Raw genomic sequence first — 23,924 nt, 5'->3', positions numbered from 1 at the left:
AATATATGGGATTGTCTTTCTCTTTTTTAATTAGGCAGGAGTCATTTTCATCTTTACAAGATTAAAATCTCAACTAGACAAACTTTATTGTTATTGGACAAGAACCATGTGCATCATTGTAAATCCTGTACAAGTTAACATCTCTCCACAGAATTGTAGAATATTCTTTTTTTTCCTTAAATGTTTATTTTTGAGAGAGGGTAGGGGAAGGAGGGAGGGGCAGAGAGAAAGGGAGACAGAGGATCCGAAGCAGGTTCCTCTCTGACAGTAGAAAGCCTGATGTGAGGCTCGAACTCATGACCTGTGCAATAGTCAGATACTTGACTGAGCCACCCAGGCACCCCTAAAATATTCTAATAAATAGTGAGTAGTAAGCCATACAAAGGTACATTCCTTAGAGAAGGAAACAAATCTTGGATATGTTTGTTAGACAAGTTCCAGCATGATACTGAAAGAAAGTATTGTTATCCATTTGCCTATTTCCAAGTTTCGGATTTTTTTTAATACCCCAATTTATAATCACAAATAATCTCCAAAAATAATTCTTGATCACTGTTCCCCCTCCTCCAGTGTCACTGTGCTTTGGACTGATTCATTTACAAAATCATACGAAATATGAATTAACATACATAAGCCACATTGTAGTATGGTCAGCAAAATGGAGCCTAGCTGAACAACTACTATGGCCAGAAACTTAACTTCTCTCTACAGGTTTTACAAGGAACCAAGACTGTATTTTAATAGGCTTTATTCAGAGATTTGGAAACATTTGTTGAAGCAGAATTTCAAGTGTATGTAAAAATTTACTCTGATGAATTCCCCTGTACTCATTTCCTGACGTCAATAATTATCAATCTCTGGCTAATCTTATTCCTACTATTGTCAGCCCATTGTCTCCCACTGCTGGATTATTTTTAAAGTTTTGTATCTTTATTGAGGTATGAATGAGTACAAGAAAATAGTTTATCAATTGCTGAGGTGGGGATGGCCATTAACATCTCCAAATTTGGTTGTAGAATTGTATATTTCTTCCTTTAATTCTTCAATTTTAGGTTTATACATATTTATGATTTTTACATCTTCCTTTATTATTATTTTTATTATCTTTGATAATACTCTTTGCTTCCAAGTCTAACTTATCTGATATTACTACATGTACTTTAGCTCTGGCATTCTGACTTTTGGCTTGGTATATATATTTAACATTCACTTGAATTTCTTTTTTTCTTTATATACAAACTATCTAGCTTGCAGATAATAATCATTTATCAGAATGTCTTGACTACAGCAAGGGAATGTATATTTTACAAAATTCTTATTTTGAGAATTCCTTCCCCAATTCCTGAAGTTAGAGCATGCAAGTTTTTATTTTGTTTCATTTGATTACTTATAGCAAAAACAAGAAGAGAGAAGATTATTTCCCAAGGGCAATTGTGGACTTTCTTTTAATTTCAAGAGAAATCATCAGGCTCAAATAAGACATTGATGTGGCAGAACACAGTGCATCCAGTCAGTTCCTTGAGGTTCATTCTTGTTTATGAGTCTCAAAGGTCATTAGAACAGTTACTTCTGAATGCATTTCTGATGAGCAAACACAGAAGCCACAGAGAGATGGTCTCATGAGTTTTCTTGAATGAAGGTGTAGGATGCCATGCTAAACAATGGGTGAGGTTGAGGTCAAAATTATTTGGACTAAAATTGCAAGTACTACAGGGGTGCCTGGGTGGATGGTCAGTTAAGTGTCTGACTCTTGATTTTGGCTCAGGTCATGATCTTACCATTTATGAGTCTGAGCCTCTCATCGGCCTCTGTGCTGACAGTGTGGACCCTCTTGAGAATTTCTCTCTCTCTCTCTCTCAAAAAATAAATAAGCTCAAACATTTTTAAAGTAATTGCAAATAGTATAAATGTTTAAGTTTTGGATAATTGATAAATTAATTGGTTTGTTTTTGATAGTGAACCTGAGTCCTCTGTTCTAGTGACAGAGTAGCCCTAGCCTTTTGAACTAGTCACTTGTCTTCTCAAATCCCCGGGTTCCTCATCTGTGAAATGAATGAGCTGGGCGAAAGCATAGCTTTCAAATGATGTTATAGATGGATTCTTCTTTGAATGAAATAGAAGAGAAACAGGAGAAAGGGGAATCTGCTTTGGTTGAAGAAGGCTCAGTATTGCCTGCTGGGTTCTCCCTATTTTTTGTTTTGTTTTTGTTGTTTGAATGTTGTTGTTGCTGTTGTTTGAGGCTTGAATTAATTTTTCATTTGTTTCTCTATTTCACACTGATTGTGGTTGGCTGATTATTAAACGTAAAAATATGAGTCAGACCCTGACGTGTCTTGAGAATTTCAAAGTCTAGCAGAAGAAACAGACCTGTGAGTAAATAATGGCAGCATGGTGATTGATTCTATAAAAGAGAAGCACCAAAGCATCTGAGGTAGGTTCCTTGTTTTTAAGTTAGCTCCTAAAACATCCTCAGAAAGAAGACTTTCCATTGGGCGCCTGGGTGGCTCAGTTGGTAGAGCGTCCAACTTCAGCTCAGGTCATGATCTCACGGTTGGTGGGTCGGAGCCCCACATCGGGCTCTGTGCTCACAGCTCAGAGCCTGGAACTTGTTTCTGATTCTGCGTGTCCCTCTCTCTCTGCCCCTACCCCACTCACCCTCTGTGTGTGTCTCTCTCTCAAAAATAAATAAATGTTAAAAAAAAAAGAGGGCTTTCCTCTTCCCATTTTGATGTTACTGGTCTATGGGCCGCCATTTTGAGAACCATTTCTCTGAGTTCTCTTCAACCTCCAAATTCAATGAATCTTTTGTTTCTGAGTTGGGTAATACCATAAAGTTAGGATGGGGTGAATGGCACTGTCTACTTCTATTTACTAATTAGAAATAAACCTTCCTGAGGAGGAGGTATCTCCACTTCTCTGTGATTCTGATTCCTTAATCTGTATGCTGCCTCCTCCAGTATTTACTTCATCAATTATTTCCTCTCTTTCCTGTGTCTCGGTTTTCATTGGTTTCTTTCACATCTTCAAATGTCTTTCACACCACTTTTTTCTCCTCTATCCCTCCCTGAGTCCCCCCTACTCCCGAAGCAAAGGAAGCAAGCAAGCAAAATGCCTCTCCACTGACACTTCATCCTCTTTTGGTGACCACCCTAAAGAAAAAATGTGTTTTCTGTCCCAATTTCCTCACTTGTTCGCACCTGGATCCATGCAGCTTGGCTTTGACTCTCACCTTCATACTATAAGTTTTTTTCACTAAGTTTACCTTTTAATTTTTAAATCTAGTAAAACTTTTCTGGGTTTTCTTTTACCTAACACTTTGGGTTATTCAACACTCTCTCCCACATTTTTAACCATAAATATACTGTGCTGTGATTTATTTACCGGTTTCTTTTGTGTGCTCTTTTTTCTCTGCCTCCTTTTAGCATGTGCTGTTTCTCTTTGTCCTTGGCATTTTTCCCTCTTCAAAGAGCTCGTTTTCCTTGGATAATTTCATACATGCCCAAGGTTCAATCTGCCACATATCTATTGACAGTTCTAAAAATCTGCACCTCTGCTCAAACCTCTCTTCAGATTTCAAGAACCAGTATCCAATAGAGGTGTCCCCAAAGACACCTCAAAGTCAAAATTTCTGTAATAGAATTCACCTTCTTCTTGCACATAATGTACCAGTTCTTAATTTGTTGCTTCTCAACTCTAGATCCACTCTTCACTGCCTTCTCAGTGATAATAAAGCTGGACCTGTAAACATCTCTCCTTTGCCAGCTGTCTTCATGTTAAGCTTTGTCAGAACAGAGTGTTGACGGGGTGCCTAGGTGGCTCCATCGGTTGAGTGTCTGGCTTCGGCTCAGGTCATTATCTCGTGGTTAGTGTGTTCGAGCCCTGTGTCAGGCTCTGTACTGACAGCTTAGAGTCTGGAGCCTGTCTTCAGATTCTGTGTCTCCCTCTCTCTCTCTGACCCTCCCCTGCTCATGCTGTCTCTGTCTCTGTCTCTCTCAAAGATAAATTAAAAAAAAAAAAAAGAACAGAGTGTTGAAGTGCACTACAGGGGAAGGAGTGTCTCTTTCTTAGCTCCTTCCCTTTAGGCTCCAGTAAGACTTCCCCATGGGCAGCTTTCCTGAGCCCTCAGGGGTAGCTTTTCAGTGAATTCAACCGTGTGACATCTCCCCACAGCCAGGTTCCCCCAAAATCTCAGAGACTGAAGTCCTAGTGTGTTCTGGGGTTCAGCAAAATACTTGGTCATCACTGGGCCATGGCTGTTCATTAATTTCTGGAATTTGACATTGGTGCAAGACAGGGGTCTCTTCCAGACTGGCTGCTTTCTCAGATATTTTACCTGGACAGAAAAGAGATAGAGGCTACTCCGTGTATCTGCCATGTCTGTAGCCTTGAAAGTTCTGTTTTCCTTTTTGTAGGTTATCCCGTTTTAGTTAATTATTCTGCGTTGTCACTTTTCTTTGTTCAGATTGGTGCACAAATTCCATCTCTTCATTGAACCCAGACTCACATACACAGCTCCTTCTTGCATTCCTCAGCATGGAGCTGTTTCTACTGGCACCCCTTCTCATTTCTAATATCTGTCAATCAACAGATTCAACGTATTCATTTTACATACTTCTCTTAAGCCTTGTCTCAACCCCGATGCTTCTGTCCTTGGTTCGATTTGACTCTCACAAAGTCTTCTCCTCAATATCCCTGCATCTTCTGTCCGCATACTTCAATCAATCAATATGTCATTATTATTAGCTTTCTTGGGGTGCCTAGGTGGCTCTTGACTTCAGCTTAGGTCATGATCTCATGGTTCATGGGTTCAAGCCCCATGTTGGACTCTGTGTTGTCAGCGTGGAGCCTGCTTGGGATTCTCTCTCTATCTCCACTCCTCTCTCTTACTTCCCTTTTCACATGCCCTGTCTCTGTCTGAAAATAAATAAATAAACTTTAAAAATTAGCTTTGCCACACATACATCTGTTATCCATTTTCTCTATACTCCTTATTATGATATGAAATCTCTTTGTGATCTGATTCCAAATATTGTCTGTTTGGACTCCTATTCCATCTCTCCTCTGATACTCTCTTTTACTCTAATCATGTTCATAATTCTTACATTTATAGTTTCAACTTCTGCGCCTTAAATATTCTTGTTCTCGCTGAAATTCTCCTGACTACCTGGACAGCACCTACTAGTGTGAGCCTTCCTTATTTTTTCAAAAAAAAAAAAAAGTTCTTTGGGATTCAACTATACTTTGTAAAATCCTCCAATGTAACAATTATTTTGGGATATTGCAGGTGTTCCTGGGTCTGTGTCTTCATTCAATTTTGAGTATCTTAAGAAGAGAGACCTGGGTTTTTTTTTTCCCTGTATTTGTGCCCTAATAGTGCCTGGGGCCTTTTAAACCTTTAATAAATATCTGCTAGCACCAAGTGAGTAATAGTGGCATTTTTATAAAGGAGATTTCAAAATCGTAATTAAAGTTTATTAACTTTACTTATTGTAGATTGTTTTGGCCCAGAGTTCTTTAGGGACTAAGTGAGAACTTTATGAAAATAGTATTTATTACTTTTCATCTTACCTTTCTGTGCTCAGAGAAGACAAAAGAGATAGAAAGAAAAGAAAAAAGGTAGATAATGTCTTCTTTACCTTTTGGCTTACTTCTGCAGATTTAGGCAAGGACATCCCTCCAATGATATTGAAATTCCAGCTCTTTGTGTTTATAATGATAGTTAAGGGGTAACATCTTAAAAAAAATCTTACCATATGCTACACACTCTGTTTAGGCCTGTCCCTGCGCTGTCACCACCATTCTCTAAAGTCAGTAGTTATGAGCTTTCTATCCTATTTTACAGATGAGGAAAGCAAAGTGACACTGAGAGTTAATGACTTACCCACTTGCACTGTAACTAAATGGGGACCTGGCATTTAGAACCAGGCATTCTAGTCTCAGAGTCTATGCTTTTAACCATTATTCTGTAGAGACTAATAGTAAATTAAATGGCTGCTCCAAAAATTGGAATATACCTAAGGACCTTCGCAGTAAAAGTGCTCTGGGAAGCTCCTTCACTTTGGAAAGACTTATTCAAAGTTTTGTGTGTGAATTGGGGTGTAGTTGTGACCACAGTCATTAGCCAGAAGACTGGATTATTAGCTCTAACTCTGAGGCTGTGCCCCTAGGATGGTGGTCACATCTTCCTTATTTATCCAAGGTGACCTTTATCATCATCTTCTCTCTTCTGATTTCTCTGTCTGACAGATAATGCTTACTTAGTATAATTCGTAAATTTGCTTTTCTACCCTTCAACTGTATTTTACCCCCCAATGTATATTTAACATTTATAGTTAACAATCTTTTCTCATTATCTTCAGCAATATATAGGGATTAATTTAGGTATGTGTGTATATAACATTTTAAAAATAAAAATTTTGTCTAATTTAAACTTGGGTAAATACATTTTTATATCTTAAAAATTCTATTTATACTAATTGATATGCTCAAATTTTATCCTCAGCACTTACCAAAAAGAGATAGAATAACAGAAAAAAAGACAGAAAAAAGGCTAAAGTCCTCAAGTATAAAGTTGGTCCCAAATCTCCAAACTATTAATGCATTACAGCTAATTTTAATATAATAGTTAGTATTTCTCTTACATTAATATTTTAAATTCTGCCTCTGACCATGTATACCTATTTTCTCCAGGATATATTTTATGCTGGATAAAAACAATTTAATTTTATGAGGACCTTTGGGTATGCATCTAAATTGTTATGCAAGATTTACTTATGACTAGTAAGCTCAGTTGTTTCCAGCTCTGATAATGAAGTCTTGAGTCCATGTCTACCTGAACTATTTATTTTTCTTTTAATGTTTTTTTTTAACTTATTTTTGAGAGACGGAGAGAGACAGCACGAGCTTGGGAGGGTCAGAGAGAGAAGGAGACACAGAATCTGAAGCAAGCTTCAGGCTATGAGCTAGCTGTCAGCACAGAGCCCAATGCAGGGCTCGAACCCATGAACTGTGAGATCATGACCTAAGCTGAACCTGGACGCTTAACCGGCTGAGCCACCAGGTGCCCCACTGATTTATTTTTCATGATAGCAACATAACATGGTGGTGAAGAGTGTGTGCTCTGAAAGTAGCCTGCCTGTTTTGAATCCTGGTTCTGACACCAGGTCCTGTATGTCCTTCCACAACACATGTAACTTTTTTGTGCTTTAGATTTTCTCTTTAAAATGGAGATAATTAGGGGTACCTGGTGGCTCAGTTGGTTAAGTGCTGACTTACAGTCCAAGCCACACTTGGGGCTTGTGCTGATAGCTCAGAGATTGGAGCCTTCTGTGTGTGTGTGTGTGTGTGTGTGTGTGTGTGTGTGTGTGTGTTTTATTTAATTTTGAGAGACAGAGAGAGACAGCACGAGCAGGGGAGGATCAGAGAGAGAGGGAGACATAGAATCTGAAGCAGGTTCCAGGCTCTGAGCTAGCTGCCAGCACAGAGCCCAATGCAGGGCTCGAACCCACGAACCCTGAGATCATAACCTGAGCCGAAACTAGCCGCTCAACCGACTGAGCCACCCAGGCGCCCCCTGGAGCCTGCTTTGGATTCCATGTCTCCTTCTCTGTCTGCCCCTCCCCTGCTTGCACTCTCTCTCTCTCTCTCTCTCTCTCTCTCTCTCTCTCTCTCTCTCTCTCTCTCTGAAAAATAAATTAACATTAAAAAATTTTTTAATGGAGATAATGACATCACCTATCTCATAAAGTTGAAATGAAGATGAAATCAGTGTCAGTATTTTTTGTTGTTATTGCAGTTATTCGCTAACAAAAACTATATTTTTCAACAATGTATTTACTGCTGTTGTTATCTTTTCATATTCAAGGATGACGTTGACAATGATGATGATTTGAAATGCAAGCAGTCATAGCTTTATGCTCAGACTCACGTCTATTTCCTTGGCAGTGGTCCATAGAAATCTGTACAGACTGTGATGGGAAACCAATGAGAGTGTGGATGAATTAATATGAACTGATCACAAACCCTAGAAAACCAACTCAAAGAGCAAAAAGGGACAAACACAGGTGCAGGTCTGGAATACAAAGGACTTTTTTTTTCCTCAGAAAAAATTGATCAAGTAGCCTACTGATTTCTCTCTGGCCTCAAGTAGTTGGTAGTATACTTCTTGTACTGAACTCGATGTTTCTAATTCCTGTATTTTCTAACATAGGAGGCACCAGTAGTGCGTCTACATTTCAACACTAAGGGCTCCTCCCCCTGCAAAAGCTTTCACACTATTAGAAACACTTGTGGGCGGTGAAGAAAGAGCGCTCTGTGAGTTCATCTACTTGAAGGCAGCTTCATTAGTTTTTTTTTTTTTTTTTGAAAAGTTAGCTAGAGCTATAATCATTTAATTCCTTGGCATTTGTCAAAAAATTGCTGATTAGCTTTCTAGCAATTCCAGATACTTTAATGACGGACAGCAAAGCAAGCAGAAAACCAGCAGAGCATCTGTCCACATGAAAATTACTTATTGGAGACAGGGCTTCTTAACCAGCTTTTACATAGACCATTCTAGCACTAAGGGGGAAAAGTCTATAAAGTTATGGGGGAAAAAAGCAGCAATAAGGACACCTGTCCTTGGGAAATTTCTTCATAATATGAAGAAAGGAAGAGGTCTTTGCCTTTTAATGTATTTAATGCATATATTTGGTTAAAATGTGATATTTGATATTTTATTAATTTCTGCAACTTTAAAATATTTGACATTCTAGAATTTTCTTCTTTGTGTATTTTCAATCATCTCCAAATGGTTGGGCTCTGGAAGACTGAAGGACTCATGTGGCTCAAATATGTTACATTTCCATGGGAACGTGGGAGAGTTAAGAGAACATGAGGGATCCTGATTCCTCATAAGACACACTTGTCAATAAGCGGCAAATGCAAAGCAGATTTTTAAAAAGGTGTTGCCATTTTTCATTATCCACCTGGTAAATAGTTCTTCCCTGGCTGAACAATCATTCCATTTAGTAAACTGATAAAAAGACCAATCAAAAAATCCTCCTTTCTAGCATCTGCTTAGTGTACTTTTCTCTGAGTAAGAAATGTGTTTGTTGTGTCGTGTGTGTGTGTGTGTGTGTGTGTGTGTGTGTGTGTGAGGGAGGGGGGACTGGGTCTCACAATTTCATGTGAAAGAGAATTATTCAGGAAGCTTACTAAAAATTCAGAGTTGTAGATTCCATCTTCAGAAACTGACTTTGGTCTAAAATCTGCAGATAATTCTGATGGAGATCAGTAGACCATACTTTGTGGAAAAGAAACAAAAACTGGTTTATGGGCTAGAGAGGATGAAACTGAATAATTCAAGTGAAAGAGAAAAGTAATTATCTGGCTTGAGGAAACAGTGCTAGGTCCTAAGGATGCAAAGATTAATAAAATGTCTCCAGAGAAGGGGTAAAGTTTGAACTGTGCTCACTTTTAAATAACCCATAGAGTTATCTAGTAGAAGCAGAATAACTCCAGAGGGTCTTTTATAGGATATTCACCAGTGCTCTTCAGTAATGTTCTTCCCTCTCCTTGATCAGAGTTGTGATGAATTTTAAAATTGTAGGCATTTTATATGTGTAACCCCACAATTACACTTACTGTAGGGTGACTGTTGAATTTATCTGATTTTGTTATCATATTTTGAGTTAATGCCTTGTGGAAACTTATGCAAAAATAAAACTAATATTTTAAGCCAAGAACACTATTCCCCTTTAAAAAAGAGCTAAAAGAGTAAATGAAATCAAGCTCAAGAAAATGCGCGTCAGGGAAACATGAATGCCACATCTGCTCTCCTTCTGGGGAAGTTTCTCACAGGACTTGAGAGGTAGGGAAACACAACCTGAAAATTCAAAGCAGTACTGCATGCTGTCATCAGAGTTCAACAAGCATGCAGAATCAAGGAATGGGTTTTTAGTTGGCTGTGAACCAACATCTTGATGTTTTAAACTTACTTTAAAAATTAAAGACAGGAAAAAGAATTAACAAATGAGATTTTATAGCCTGGTGAACAATCTTCCAGAAAAGTTCATAGTTTTATTCCTATCTCTTGGGAAAAGATATCAGAAATGCTCTTCTCTGTTTTCTCTGTCATTTATTCTAAATATTATGTATTCATACTTTTTAAAAATATTTATTTTGAGAGTGAGAGAGAGCGAGAGAGAGCAAGCGTGCGTACAAGGAGGGGGAGGGGCACAGAGAGAGGGAGAGAGAACCCCAACAGGCTCCCCACTGTCATTGCAGAGCCCAACATAGGGCGGGATCCCATATACTGGGAGATCATGACCTGAGTCAAAATCAAGAGTCAGGTGCTTAACTGACTGAGCCACTCAGGCGCTCCTACATATTTGTATTTTTATTTGAGAAAAGAATACTGTGTGACTTAGTCTTTTCATTTCAAGAAATATCTACTTCCAATTGAATTTCATTCTTCCTAAACCAACTGAGATAGAGGTCAACTTGACTCAAAGATAGTCCTCAGTAGATTGAGCTTATTCTCCAATATGATTTGAGTCAGAGAGAGCACCATTTACATATGGTGTATGTGTCTACTAACTAGTTAATCAATAATAATTTATTGGGTATTTACTATAGTCTCAATTCTGTGACTGACACAAAGGAAATAAGTATTTGTTTTCCAACTACTCTATCCTTAGTTCAGAAGAAATCTGTGTAGTTTGAAAAGTAACAGTTGACTAAAACAATTGCCAAATATCAGGTGAATGATGCACATGATAAGAAACCACACTTGCTGGGAGGAGAAGGTCAGCCAAGGAAGATCTGGAAATATAAGTGCAGTCCACAAATCAGGGATGAAAGCATAAAGTTGGGGAGAAGTGAGTAGGGGGAGACTGAACATAACTCTGAATACTCTGCTAGTAAGTTTGGAATTTATTCTATAATATAAAGATGCTAAAGATTTTTGAAGAGTGGAGTGGTAAGAGTATACTCGTGTTTCAGGAACATTAATCTAGAATCCATGTACAGGTTGCATTTGACCACAGCCATTGAATTAACTCCTTCTCAACTTTGTTTCCATAACTCTGTAAATATGTATCTTTCATGAGACACCATAAAGCAGTTATTTTAACCTGTGCAGTAAATATTTTCTGAGTGTAGTGTTCCAGACATTCCTCTAGGTATGGCAATTGCAGTGGTGAAAAAGATAAAGTCCCTGCCCTCATTAAGCTTACATTCTATTTTCTAATGTTTATTTATTTATTTTGAGAGAGAGAGAGACAGAGACAGAGAGAGAGAGAGAGCGAGAGAGAGAGCGAGTGCAAGCCTATGAGTGGAGGAGGGACAGAGAGAGAGGGAGAGAGGGAATCCTAAGCAGGCTCCATACCATTATCCTGGACCCCAACAAGGGGCTCAGTCTCATCAACTAGGAGATTATGACCAAGCCAAAAATCAAGAGTCATCACTTAACTGACTGAGCTACCCAGGTGCCCCTAAGCTTGCATTTTTATTGAGGGGGACAGATTAGACTAAAATAAAATCCTCATACAAGATATAGCATAACTTTAGTAGTGTTAAATGCTATAAAGAGAACAGAAAATGTGGAACCAAGAGTGACAGGCTTGGAAGGGAACAATGAAGGGGGGGCAGGCAGGGAAGGGCACTCTGAGGATGTGCTGAGTGTCTACCTGAATGGGGAGGAGGAGACAAACTGGGGGTCAAGTATCCCAGGATTTTGACTTCAATCTGTGTGTGATAGGAAGGAACTGTAGTGCTTTGTTCTGTTTATTTTTATTTATATAGCAGAATGGCACACATTGATTTATAGTTAAAGAAGATCACCCTGACAGCTTTTTGGAGAAAAGATTATGGGAAGGGAGAGGGATAAGAAAAGGACCAGGGAGAACAGTTTGGATGTTCTTATAAAAGCCCATTGGAAGATGGTGGAGAGGGGCATCTGGATGTCTCAGTTGGTTAAGCATCCAGTTTCAGCTCAGGTCATGATCTCACAGTTCGTGGGTTCGAGGTCCACGTCAGGCTCTGTGCTGAAAGCTCAGAGCCTGGAGCCTGCTTCCTATTCTGTGTCTCTTTCTCTCTCTGCCCCTCCCCTTCTCTCTTTTTCTCTCTCTCTCTCAAAGTAAATACTTAAAAAATAAAATAAAAAGAGAAAGATGGTAGGGAGTGGTGAAATAGGAGGGTCTTTTTGTTTTTATTTTTTATTTATTTATTATTTTTTAATTTAAAGATAAGGCCCATAAGACTCCCAGATGGTATATTTGGAAAGACATGTAATTTTATCAAAGTGGGATTAGTTTGAGCATAAAAGGGGGCACTTTTAATAATTACACCAGGACAGGTAGACGATGGGACTGTCTCAGGCAAACTAGCACATATTGTATGAGTTAAAAAAAAAAAAGGAAAAGAACCAAGAATAATATAATAAACACTAGCAGGGCCACATCTAGGATGTGTAGGGCCCTGGACCAGTATTTTTGTGGGGTCCCTGTCTATAGCAACAACTTGGTTAGAAAATTTGTTATAAATTCATGGGTCCATAAGAATTACAATGCCTTACTAATGAGGATTTAGAATAATAAGTAGAGAAGAGGTAGTTATTTCTCTATTTATTGTCCACTGAGTGGATATGCAGATTCTTCTATAGTGTTTAGGTACTACCTCTTCCTGTCCAGGTTCAGGAACCATCGCTTTAATTTCTTTATTGTCATAGATGCCGTCATGGCTAATTTTCTATCTCCTACTGTATTACATTCCTAAGGATGCTGTAACTAATTACCACAAACTGGGTGGTTTACCGCAGCAGACATTTACCTTCACCATTCTAGAGGTTAGAAGCCTGAAATCAAAGTGACAGCAGGGCCATGCTCTTCTGAAGGCTCTAGAGAACACTCTTTCCTTCATGGCTTCTGGCGGCTCCTGGAAGTCTTTGGTGTTCCTTGGCTTGTATTAGATGCTTCACTTCAGTCTCTATTTCTATGTGTAAGTGGCCTTGCCTTTGCCTTTGCCTTTGCCTTTGCCTTTGCCTTTGCCTTCCCTTGCCTTCCCTTCCTCTCCCCCCTTCTCCCCTCCCCTCCCCTCCCCTTCCCTTCCCTTCTCTCTCTTTTCTGGTATATCTCCCTTTGACCTCTCCACTTCTTAAAAGGACACTAGTCACTACATGTACAGCCTGCCCGAATTCTGTGTGGCCATATATTGACTTAATTAATTACATCTCTGAAGACTATTTTCAAATAAAGTCACAACCTGAGGTTCTAGCTGGACATGAATTTTGAGGTACACTCTTCAGCCTACTATATTTACCATAAGAAAAAGATAGCAACATTGTTATTACTCAAAAATGCCATGGCTCTTGGGATCCTGCTTGTCGTAAAACAAAATATGTCGTCTTGTCTTTGCCTGCAGTTCCCTTGTATCATTTATTTAGTGCTGGTTACATCATTGCTTATGTTTCTGTATCATCCTCAGTGAGGACTGGGTTCCAACGACTCTATTAAAGTTGTTACTGTGCTCTGTTGATGATAACCACAAATGCAAGTGTTATCCAGAGAATGGAGTAAAATGTCAACAATCATTCATTTTCTAGTCATGTTAAACTTATTTTTCAGAACTTTATAGTTAAATGTAAAATACACTTCTTCCAACTACATCTTCTCTTGAACTCTTCAGGTTATAACCATTGTATTCCTAGAATGTGGTCTCTCTCTCTTTTTCTTTCTCTTCCTCTTTAAAGATTTTATTTACTTCCACCTTTATGGAGATATGATTGAAAAATAAAACTTGCTTATATTTAATATATAAAACAAATTTTTTAAATCTAATTTATTTTTTATAATTTACATCCAAGTTAGCACATGGTGCAATGATTTCAGGAGTAGATTCCTTCGGCCTCTTACCCATTTGGCTCATCCCCCAACCGCAACCCCTCCAGCAACCCTCTGTTCTCTATATTTAAGAGTCTCTTATATTTTGTCCCTCTCCCTGTTTTTATATTATTTTTGCTTTCCTTCCTTTATGGTCATCTATTTAGTATCTTAAAGTCCTCATATAAATGAAGTCATGGATATCTGTTTTTTTCTGACTAATTTTGCTTAGCATAATGCCCTCTAATTCCATCCACATAGTTACAAGTGGCAAGATTTCACTCTTTTTGACTGCCAAGTAATACTCCATTGTACATATACACCATATCTTCTTTATTCAATTATCCACTGATGGACATTTCGGCTCTTTCCATACTTTGGCTATTGTTGACAGTGCTGCTATAAACATTGTCCCTTTGAAACAGCATACCTGTATCCCTTGGATAAATACCTACTAGAGCAATTGCTGCATCACAGGGTAGTTCTATTTTTAAGTTTTTGAGGAATCTCCATACTGTTTTCCAGAGTGGCTGGACCAGTTTGCATTCTCACCAGGCATGCAAAAGTGGTTCTCTTTCTCTTCATACTCGCCAACATCTGCTGTTGCCTGAGTTGTTAATGTTAACCATTCTGACAGGTGTGAGGTGATATCTCATTGTGGTTTTGATTTGTATTTCCCTGATGAGGAGTGATGTTGAGATTTTTTCATGTGTGTGTTGGCTGTCTGGATATCTTCTTTGGAGAAGTGTCTATTCATGTCTTTTGCCCATTTCTTCACTGGATTATTTGTTTTTTGTTGGGTTTTTTTTTTTTTTTGGTGTTGAGTTTGATAACTTCTTGATAGATTTTGGATACTAACTCTTTATCTGATATGTCATTTGCAAATATCTTCTCCCATTCCATTGGTTGCCTTTTAGTTTTGCTGATTGTTTCCTTTGCTGTGCAGAAGCTTTAATTTTGATGAGATGCCAATAGTTCATTTTTGCTTTGGTTTTCCTTGCCACTGGAGACGTGTGGAGTAAGAAGTTGCTATGACTGAAGTCAAAGAGGTTTTTTCCTGCTTTCTCCTCTAGGATTTTGATGGCTCCTTGTTTTACATTTAGGTATTTCATCCTTTTTGAGTTTATTTTTGTGTATGGTGTAAGAAAGAGGTCCAGGTTCATTTTTCTGCATTCACTGTCCAGTTTTCCCAGTACCATTTGCTGAAGAGACTGTCTTTATTCCATTGGATATTCTTTGCTTTGTCAAAGAGTAGTTGGCCATATGTTTGTGGGTCCATTTCTGGGTTCTCTATTCTGTTCCTTTGATCTGAGTGTCTGTTCTTGTTCAGTACCATACTGTTTTGATGATTACAGCTTTGTAATGTATCTTGAAGTCTGGGATTATACAACATATGTTTCAATATATATCAGATTCATAATAACAGAGTAGAATGGTGGTTGCCAGCAGCTGGAGAGTGGGGGATATTGGAAGATGTTGGTTAAAGGATACAAACTTTCAGTTAGGAGATGAATAATTTCTGGAGACCTAATATATAGCATGGTAACTATAATTAACAATATTGTATTGTATACCTGAAATTTGCTAAAAAAAAAAAAAGTAGAGATCTCAAGTGATTCCACTATAGAATGTGATCCCTTTCAACATTGAGCATATCACTGTGTTACCGGAATTAGGGAAAAGAGGCAAGAGCCTCCAACTGCAGTGAAAAGAGTGATTCTATTCACACAAGGAGCCTCTGTCCCTCATCCATTATGGCTTAAGCCTAACCTGGAGAGCATGGCATTACCACATTGACCAGAGGTATGGACATCGATTGCAAAGGCCTGTTTAAGTTGCAGAGCAAAGGTCTTGAAATCCCTCAGAAGACATACATGCAGAATGGTGGGGTGACAAGCCTGGGTGCCAGCAGTAGATATGGGTAGGCACAGGGTTAAGAACATTTGCTACTACTCTACTCTTGGTACTTTCCAGTGTTAGTGAGCAGAGACAGCATCATGATCAGAGGATATGACAAGCAAAATCTTGTACATGGGTCCTCATACAAGTCTCAAGCTCAAGACACTTTTGAATCTTGAGGTTTGGGGACAGAATGTGGAATGGTAGGTAGCCTCTGAGCTGGCCATCATTGCTCACATTCTGCCATCCACACTCTTGAGTAATCACCACCTCTAGAATATGGGTTGGACTCACTGACTTGCTTTAACAAGTAGAATATGGCAGAAGTAATAGGATGTGACTTCTGAGGTTGACTTATATGAAGACTATAGCTTCAGCTTTGGGCACTTTCTCTAGATCTGTCTCAGAATTTTTAGTCTGGGGTAAATCAGCTGCCACATTGTGAGGCAGCCCTAGGGAGGGGCCCATGAGGTGAGGGAGCAAGGCTTGCCAACAGCCATGTGTGTGAGCTTGGAAGCACATCCTTCAGCCCCTGGTCAAATCTCCAGATCACTACAATCCCAAGAGAAACCTTGAGCCAGAGGCACTCTGTTGAGCTATCCCCAGAATCCTGATTCACAAAAGCTGAGATAATTAAATGTTGCTTTAAGTTTCTAAATTTTGGGGTAATTTGTTACACAGCAATACATAATGAATATAGGTGGAGATCAAATTTATGTATCAATAGTATTCAAAATTCTGGGGCAAATGAAATATCTGGGTAAAGTGTATAATAACAGAAGTTTGGTGACATAGCCTTGAGGCACCAGAGTAAGAAGGGAAAGAGGAACCAGATGAAAAGACTATAGAGAAGCGACCAATGAAGTAGAGGAAAAACCAAGGGAGTATGCTGTCCTTAAAGTCCAATGAAGACTGTGATTTAAGAAGAGGTACATATGTATGTATGTATGTATGTATGTATGTATGTATGTATTTAAGAGAGAGACAGAAAGAGAGAAAGCAGGAGAGCAGCAGAGAGAGAGGGAGAAACAGAGAATCCCAAGCAAGCTCCATGCTGTCAGCACAGAGTCCAATGTGAGGCTTGAACTTGTGAGATCGTGGCCTGAGCCAAAACCAAGAGTCAGACACTTAACCGACTGAACCACCTAGGTGTTCCTCCCTTATTTAAAGCGGTGGAATATGATGAGAACTGAGAATTTATTATTATTATTATTATTATTATCATCTTGCCAAATGGAGATGGCTAGAGACCTTGACAAGAGCAGCTTCAGCAGAGTGATGGAGATGAAAGACTGTAAAGTGGGTTAGGCAAAGGATGAACAGTAGGAAGAAGAGAGCGCACAGAGCAATAGCACACTCTGGGGGTTTTGCTCTGATAGGGAATATAGATTATAGAAATATTGTCTTATATATAAGATAATATAGCATCTGGGGTGGGGCATGGGTTAAAGGGCATGGACTTAAAGATGGGACATATGAGGGGTGCCTGGGTGACTCAATCGGTTAAGCGACTGACTGATCTCATGGTTTGTGGGTTCAGGCCCTGCTTTGGGCTCTGTGCTGACAGCTCAGAACCTGGAGCCTGCTTCTGATTCTGTGTTTCCCTCTCTCTCTGACCCTACCCTGCTCACACTCTGCGTCTCTTTCCCAAAAAAATAAACATTAAAAAAATTTTGTTAAAAAGATGGGATACATGATACCATGTTTAATTCTTTTTTAATGTTTCATTTATTTTTGATACAGAGACAGACAGAGCTTGAGAGGGGGAGGGGCAGAGAGAAGGAGACACAGAGCCAGAAGCAGGCTCCAGGCTCTGAGCTAGCTGTCAGCACAGAGCCTGATGTGGGGCTCGAACCCACGAACGTGAGATCTGACCTGAACCGAAGTCAGAAGCTTAACCAAGTGAGCCACCCAGGTGCCCCTATGATACCATGTTTAAACTCAGATGGGAAATAGTTAGTAAAAAGGAAAAGTTGATATAGGAGAGATTGGAGGAGGAGGATTTCACAAGCTAGTGTTTTTTTTTTTAAGTTTATTTATTTTTGAGAGAGAAAGATAGAGAAAGACAGAATGCAAGGGGGAAGGGGCAGATAGAGGGGGAGACACAGAATCAGAAGCAGGCTACAGGCTCTGAGCTGTCAGCACAGAGCCTGATGCAGGCTCAAACTCACAAACCACAAGATCATGACCTGAGCTGAAGTCAGACTCTTAACTGACTGAGCCACCCAGGCACCCCACACAAACTAGTATGGGCAGAAGAGGATGGGTCCAGAGAGCAAGTGGGAGGGTTGGCTCTAGAAAGGAGAAGTTCTTTCTCATCCACTTTATGAGAGAGCAGACCAATTGTAGACACAGATGAATGTGAGCTGGTATAAATGGGAGGTGGAAAATGGCGTCCTTCCCTTTAGATTGATTTTATTTTATTGCTGAAATAAGGAAGATAGGTAAGGAGGTGCTGATCATTGGAAAGAAGGACGGTGTGAAATGGGTTATGGAGAAGGGCAGGCTAATCTGGAAAAAGCTAAATGCATCACTGAGAGTTAGAGTTGAGATGTAAGGCACGGGGAGTCTGCATGGTTATTATCACTAAGATTGTGTGTGTTTGTGTTATTTTCCTCTGGCTAGGATTCAGCTTCTGTATTGCAGCCATGGAGTAGGTGTAAGATTGCGTGAATCAGGGTTTGAGTTTTCTGTGGAAACATGGCGCAGAAAGAAAGGGGCAAGGCACGGGACGCTGTTCGTATCCAGTGATTATGAAGGTGGCTTACAGTATCTAAGCTGGGTAAATTAGGAGAGAAGGCAGAGTAGCAATGGAGTGATGGTCAGAAAAGAAATAGTGAGAGCACTATTTGGAGGTCAGCAGAGGGTTTGCACACCTATGACTTCATCCTTAGTCCTGGTCCTGACATTATGTCCTATCACATGGTCACAGACTTGCAGGAGTTTGGTCATACACAACCATCTGCTCTTACAGGCGGATCAGACTAACAGGCAGGTGCTGCTATGTTTTGCATATGCTTTTCTCTCTAGAACACCGTACCGCACTTTAATCTGACTCTTGTTTCTTGCCTTCTCCCCATCACTTCCTCCATGGCACATCTCTGACAATTCTCACGCTGCCCTGTAATTATTTTTTATGTCGCTTGTTTCCCTAATTAAAACATGAATCTTGTGAAAGCAGAGACCATATGCCATTCAAGCGTGTATCCCTGGCATTGGGCGGTCCTGCATTTCTGGCAGAACTGAATGTTTGAAGAACTGTTGTAAAAGACATGAGGTGAGGAATCTTCTCACAGAATATTTCATTTCCATTCTCATTTCTTTCTGATTTTAATATTCTCATGAGTTCAAGAGTCATATGCTATTTCTTTGAGACTGATGGTTTTTAATAATACTTTCATGTAGTTTCCTTATTTATTTTATTATCAGCCAATGTCATTTAAAAATAGTAGCAAAGTAAATATAAAAGTAGGATCCTTTGACTAGATCCATACTCTCCTTCATTGTATATAGAGGAGAAAGAAACTTCTTGATGACTCATATTTTACTCTTTGTGGATGAGTAGGGGAGTCCATCTGAACATGTACACTAACTACAAGGTTACAGACTAAATGTCATGAGAAGCTTATTGACGTCACTCTATTATTTCATATTTATTCATCCAAATTCCATCTACATTTACTCATAATGGTGAGGGAATGTGAATGGTAACTCTTATCAGCTCTTCTAGTGGAACCCTGCGTGGACCATGCTCTATAACTTGGGTTTCTCCTTTGAAGGGCAACTCTTTTGCAACTGTGTAACAGCCTATTAAAGACAAGTCTTTGGGTCTCCTAACTATCCTATAACTACCTTGGTAAATGTTAAATGTTGCAGACATGAAGTGAGTGAAAACAATCCTGAGAGTTTTTTCTCCACCAGGTGTGGGTTATTGAACACAAAGTATTTGCAGAGATAACATAAAGAGCAATTCTGGTTAATTACAAGTTAACTATGAGTAGTCTTTAAATATGGAACTAGTAAACTGAGCCAGAGAGATTACCAGCAAAAAGTTTTCAGACCAAGAGAGAGAAACAGGTAAATGATTAAATGTAACATGTATCATGTTTGTAATAAATATATAGATCACAACTCACTAGAGCAAATATTATGATAGTTTCCACTGAGGGGGGGAGAAGTCTTAAGTCTTAGTTTAAGATCCATTTGCTTAAGTACTATTACAATGCCAAACAAATTTCAGCACAACCAGTTAATTTTAGTAGTTCCATAAGGCTTATTGGTACAGGGTTTCTAGTAGAATAGAAACATGGAATTGTAATAGGTACTATTTTTATTTTGTGATTTAATGACATGAGTGAAATTAGCCTAAAATTAAATAAAGAGCATGAAATTCAAAAACACTATTTGTTTTTTTTAAAAAAAATTTTAATGATTTATTTATTTTTGATACAGAGAGAGACAGAGCACGAGAGGGAGAGGGGCAGAGAGAGAAGGAGACACAGAACGAGAAGCAGGCTCCAGGCTCTGCGCTAGCCGTCAGCACAGTGCCTGACGCGGGGCTCGAACCCACGAACGTGAGATCTGACCTGAGCCGAAGCCAGAGGCTTAACCGACTGAGCCACCCAGGTGCCCCTCAAAAACACTATTTGATATTATGCCTAATCAACCTTGCTGTCATGGAAATAGAAAGGACAGTGTTAGTGGTGATAATGAAAGATGGTATGTGCTAGACCATGCCTCCAGCTGGCACCAGTGTGTCACCTGCTTTGGACCTCTGCTCTCGCCTCAGCTTGAAATGGGAGCCAACTCTCCTGCTCAGTAGGTAGCTCCTGCACCTGTGCTGGTCCTGCAAGTGCACCCAGTGCAAATGCACCTCCTACAAGGAGAGCTGCTGCCCTTCTGCCCGGTGGGCGGTGCCGAGAGCGCCCAAGGCTGCTCTGCCGGAGGCATCCGCCCAGCACAGCTCCTGTGCAGGATGTGGGGGAGAGCCTGTTCCCTAGGTAAAGAGAGCAACAGGCACAAACCTGTAGTTTACATTTATTTTTTATTTTTTATTGTGTTTTTTTTTTTTTTTTAAAGAGAGAGCGAGCGCAAGTGTGTGGGAGCCCATGAACAGGGGAGGGGCAGAGAGAGAGTAGAGAGAGAATCCCAAGCAGGCCCCACCTTGTCAGCACGGAGCCAGACCCAGGGCTTTATCTCACAAACGGTGAATGACCTGAGCCCAAATCAGCAGTCCAACGCATAACCAACTGAGCCACCTACGCACCTCGAAAACCTTCAGTTTAAAAATTTGGGGGAGGGGAGGACGCCTGAGTGGCTCGGTCAGTTAAATGCTTACTTCTGCTCAGGTCATGATATCCTGGTTCGTGAGTTCGAGCCCCAAGTTGGGCTCTGTGCTGACAGCTCAGAGCCTGGAGCCTGCTTCGGATCCTGTGTCTCCCTCTCCTGCCCCTCCCCCATTCATGCTCACTTGCTCTCTCTCAAAAATAAAATAAACATTTAAAAAATAAAATTTTTTTTTCATATCACCCTGTTTGCTATATTTTTGTTTTTGTGACATACATGAATTATAATAAAAAGTATAATATTATAATATGTGCTAGAATAAAAATATTCTTTCATGTAATAGACATGTATATCATCCTTTACAATGATAAAGCAAAGATCTTCCTTCTCCTCCTCTTCTTTCTCCTCCCCTTTTCCTTCCTCTCCTTTCTCCCCTCTCCTTCTCTCCTCCTTCTTCTTCCTATTATTCCTTGTTTTCTTCTTATTATTATTGAAATAAACCAGGTGTGAGATTTTTCTTCAAATGTGAATGCTTGAATTAATTTTTTTCCTATTTAATTTATACCCTCTAATATGCCAAGAAAAGTCTTGGCCACTCTGAGAATTCTTAAAAAATTAGGAAGTGGCTATATTTGCAATTTAATATTAAAATTTATTACAGTATATAATATTTTGATGAAAGAAGAGAATTTTTTTATTACCATGTACATTAAGATGTCCTTAAGCATATGCACATTTTAATTTTGGGGTCGGTATACTAAAATTTCTCTAATGAGGCACAGACATGAACTGGTTAAAAACATTAGCAGTTAGAATTGAAGTTATTCTATTTTCTAGAATTCTCATGAGTAGTTCAGAAATGCTATCACAGCACATTAAATGTTATTATACTGATTATTTAGCACACGGTTAATTATGCCTAATGCATAGTGAGGGTTTAGTGCAACTGATTATAATTGGATGTATTTGGCTGCAGTTAGAATTTATAATGGTGCAAGGTTTATATTTTAGCCTGGTGTGAGAAAGGAAAATGGTTTGGTAATGAATTTATAGCAATTAGGTCATGGATTTTACTGCTAAAAATCTCACAGTTAAACAATTCTATATATCTCTCTCACGGCTAAACGCATATACATATTTATCTGTAAAACATATAACCAAAGACAAATTGCTAATGCAGATTAGTTTTCTATTGCGAGTTGATTTTCATATCACTCTCTTGAAGGTTCTTTGAGATCACTGAATTGAGAGGTGAGACTAGAAGCCCTTGCACATACTTAAAATTATGGAGCAATTGATACTGTTAACAGACTAATATCAAACTTAGTTGCATATTATTAGTGTGTGTATCTAGGCAAGAGAAAGCCTAAGTAAGCCTCTCTGATGGGGAAAAATTACAGAATAATGGATCCTTGCACAGCACGATAAAAGCTTTCCATAAGGATATCAGCATACCCCTTGTCCTTTGTTCGTCATTTCTGTAGTCAGTGATAGTAAGGTTTTAAAAAAATTAATTTTCTCAGGTTGGCAATTGTGGATATCGCTAATCCTATTATGCTCTGATCCTTTTCTATACAGGGAGAAAATTCACCTCAAAACTCACTTCAGAAAGCATATTTGGAATTTTAATTTTTGATGTGTAATTTTTATGGGATTTAGCATTTTTACTTCATATATTTAAGTGCTTAGATTTTGTCACAGCATTTTGTCCTTTACTCTGTCCTGTTTAATATTTTGATTTTTAACTTGGATCATGGGAAGGCTGGCTGAGAGCTAGAGAGAGTGGCTGACACTTCAAATGGCAAAATAAGTGTTCAAAAGTCTAGTAAGGCAGGAATCAATATTTCATATTGTAACAAGAATAAATATAAAGTCCATCAGGTAGTCTAAAGCTAACAGGAATATAATGGAGAGTTTTAACTTTACAGATAAATGTTGAAAAATACCTTTGGGTTTTAGTGAACCACAGGTTTCAAAATAGCCAAAATGGCACTAACAAATTAAAACTAAGAGGACTGAATGTAGGTCAAGAATGGTTGTGTGACCCTCAGCTTCCTGGTGTTTACATCATGTCTCCTGTCCTGTGCTAGGACCTGATTCCGAATCTAGAGCCCATCAGGGTGAGATAAGGTGAGAGGACGTAGGAGAGCTCCAGGGTGGCCGAAGTAAGCCACGGCAGCTGAGAGCAGGATTGGTAAGACCTAGCCTCTGAGGGAGTTTGGGTCACTGCCCGTGCTTGGTCTAAAGGAGAATAGACCTAAATGAAGACTAAACTGTGTACAAGCAGTTGACGCTGTTATTTAGGAATGGAGATGAATTTCTTTTTCAATGTTCTGAAGAACCTAGAAGTGGAATAGGAACTTTCATATTATTTCCGTAACAGAAACTTTCTCCTAATAAGGACAACATTGGGATGGTCTACCTAACAGTTACTGAGTTCCTTGACATTTAAAATATACAAGTAGGAGCTAAATCTTTGAGGAACCATCTGTAGAGGGGAACTTGGCTCTTATGAATTCCCAATACCCTAACTTCTTCATGATTTGTTAAAATTTCTGGGCATTTTGGAACGTATATTTTGTTATTGTGTTCAACTGCACATAACAGTATTCTGAAATTAATCAGTATTCCATTTGGCAAAGGAGTAACAGAATTGTCAACTACTCAAGGCCAAAAAGTATATAACAATTGATGGAGATTTTTATCTTGAGATTCCTCTATTTAGTCCAGTGTACAATGCATATTTCTGCTGGTGATTACTCTCACTAGCAATATTGTAATTTACAGAACTGGGTAGAAATTATGAAATAGGGAGAAAGAAAGAGAACTCAAAAATGTTAGGATTCACTTGAATTTTAATGATTTATTAGCATATGCACA

Source organism: Suricata suricatta, chromosome 10, assembly GCF_006229205.1.
Source record: "Suricata suricatta isolate VVHF042 chromosome 10, meerkat_22Aug2017_6uvM2_HiC, whole genome shotgun sequence".
Classification (NCBI taxonomy): domain Eukaryota; kingdom Metazoa; phylum Chordata; class Mammalia; order Carnivora; family Herpestidae; genus Suricata; species Suricata suricatta.
This window is presented reverse-complemented; position numbering follows the sequence as displayed.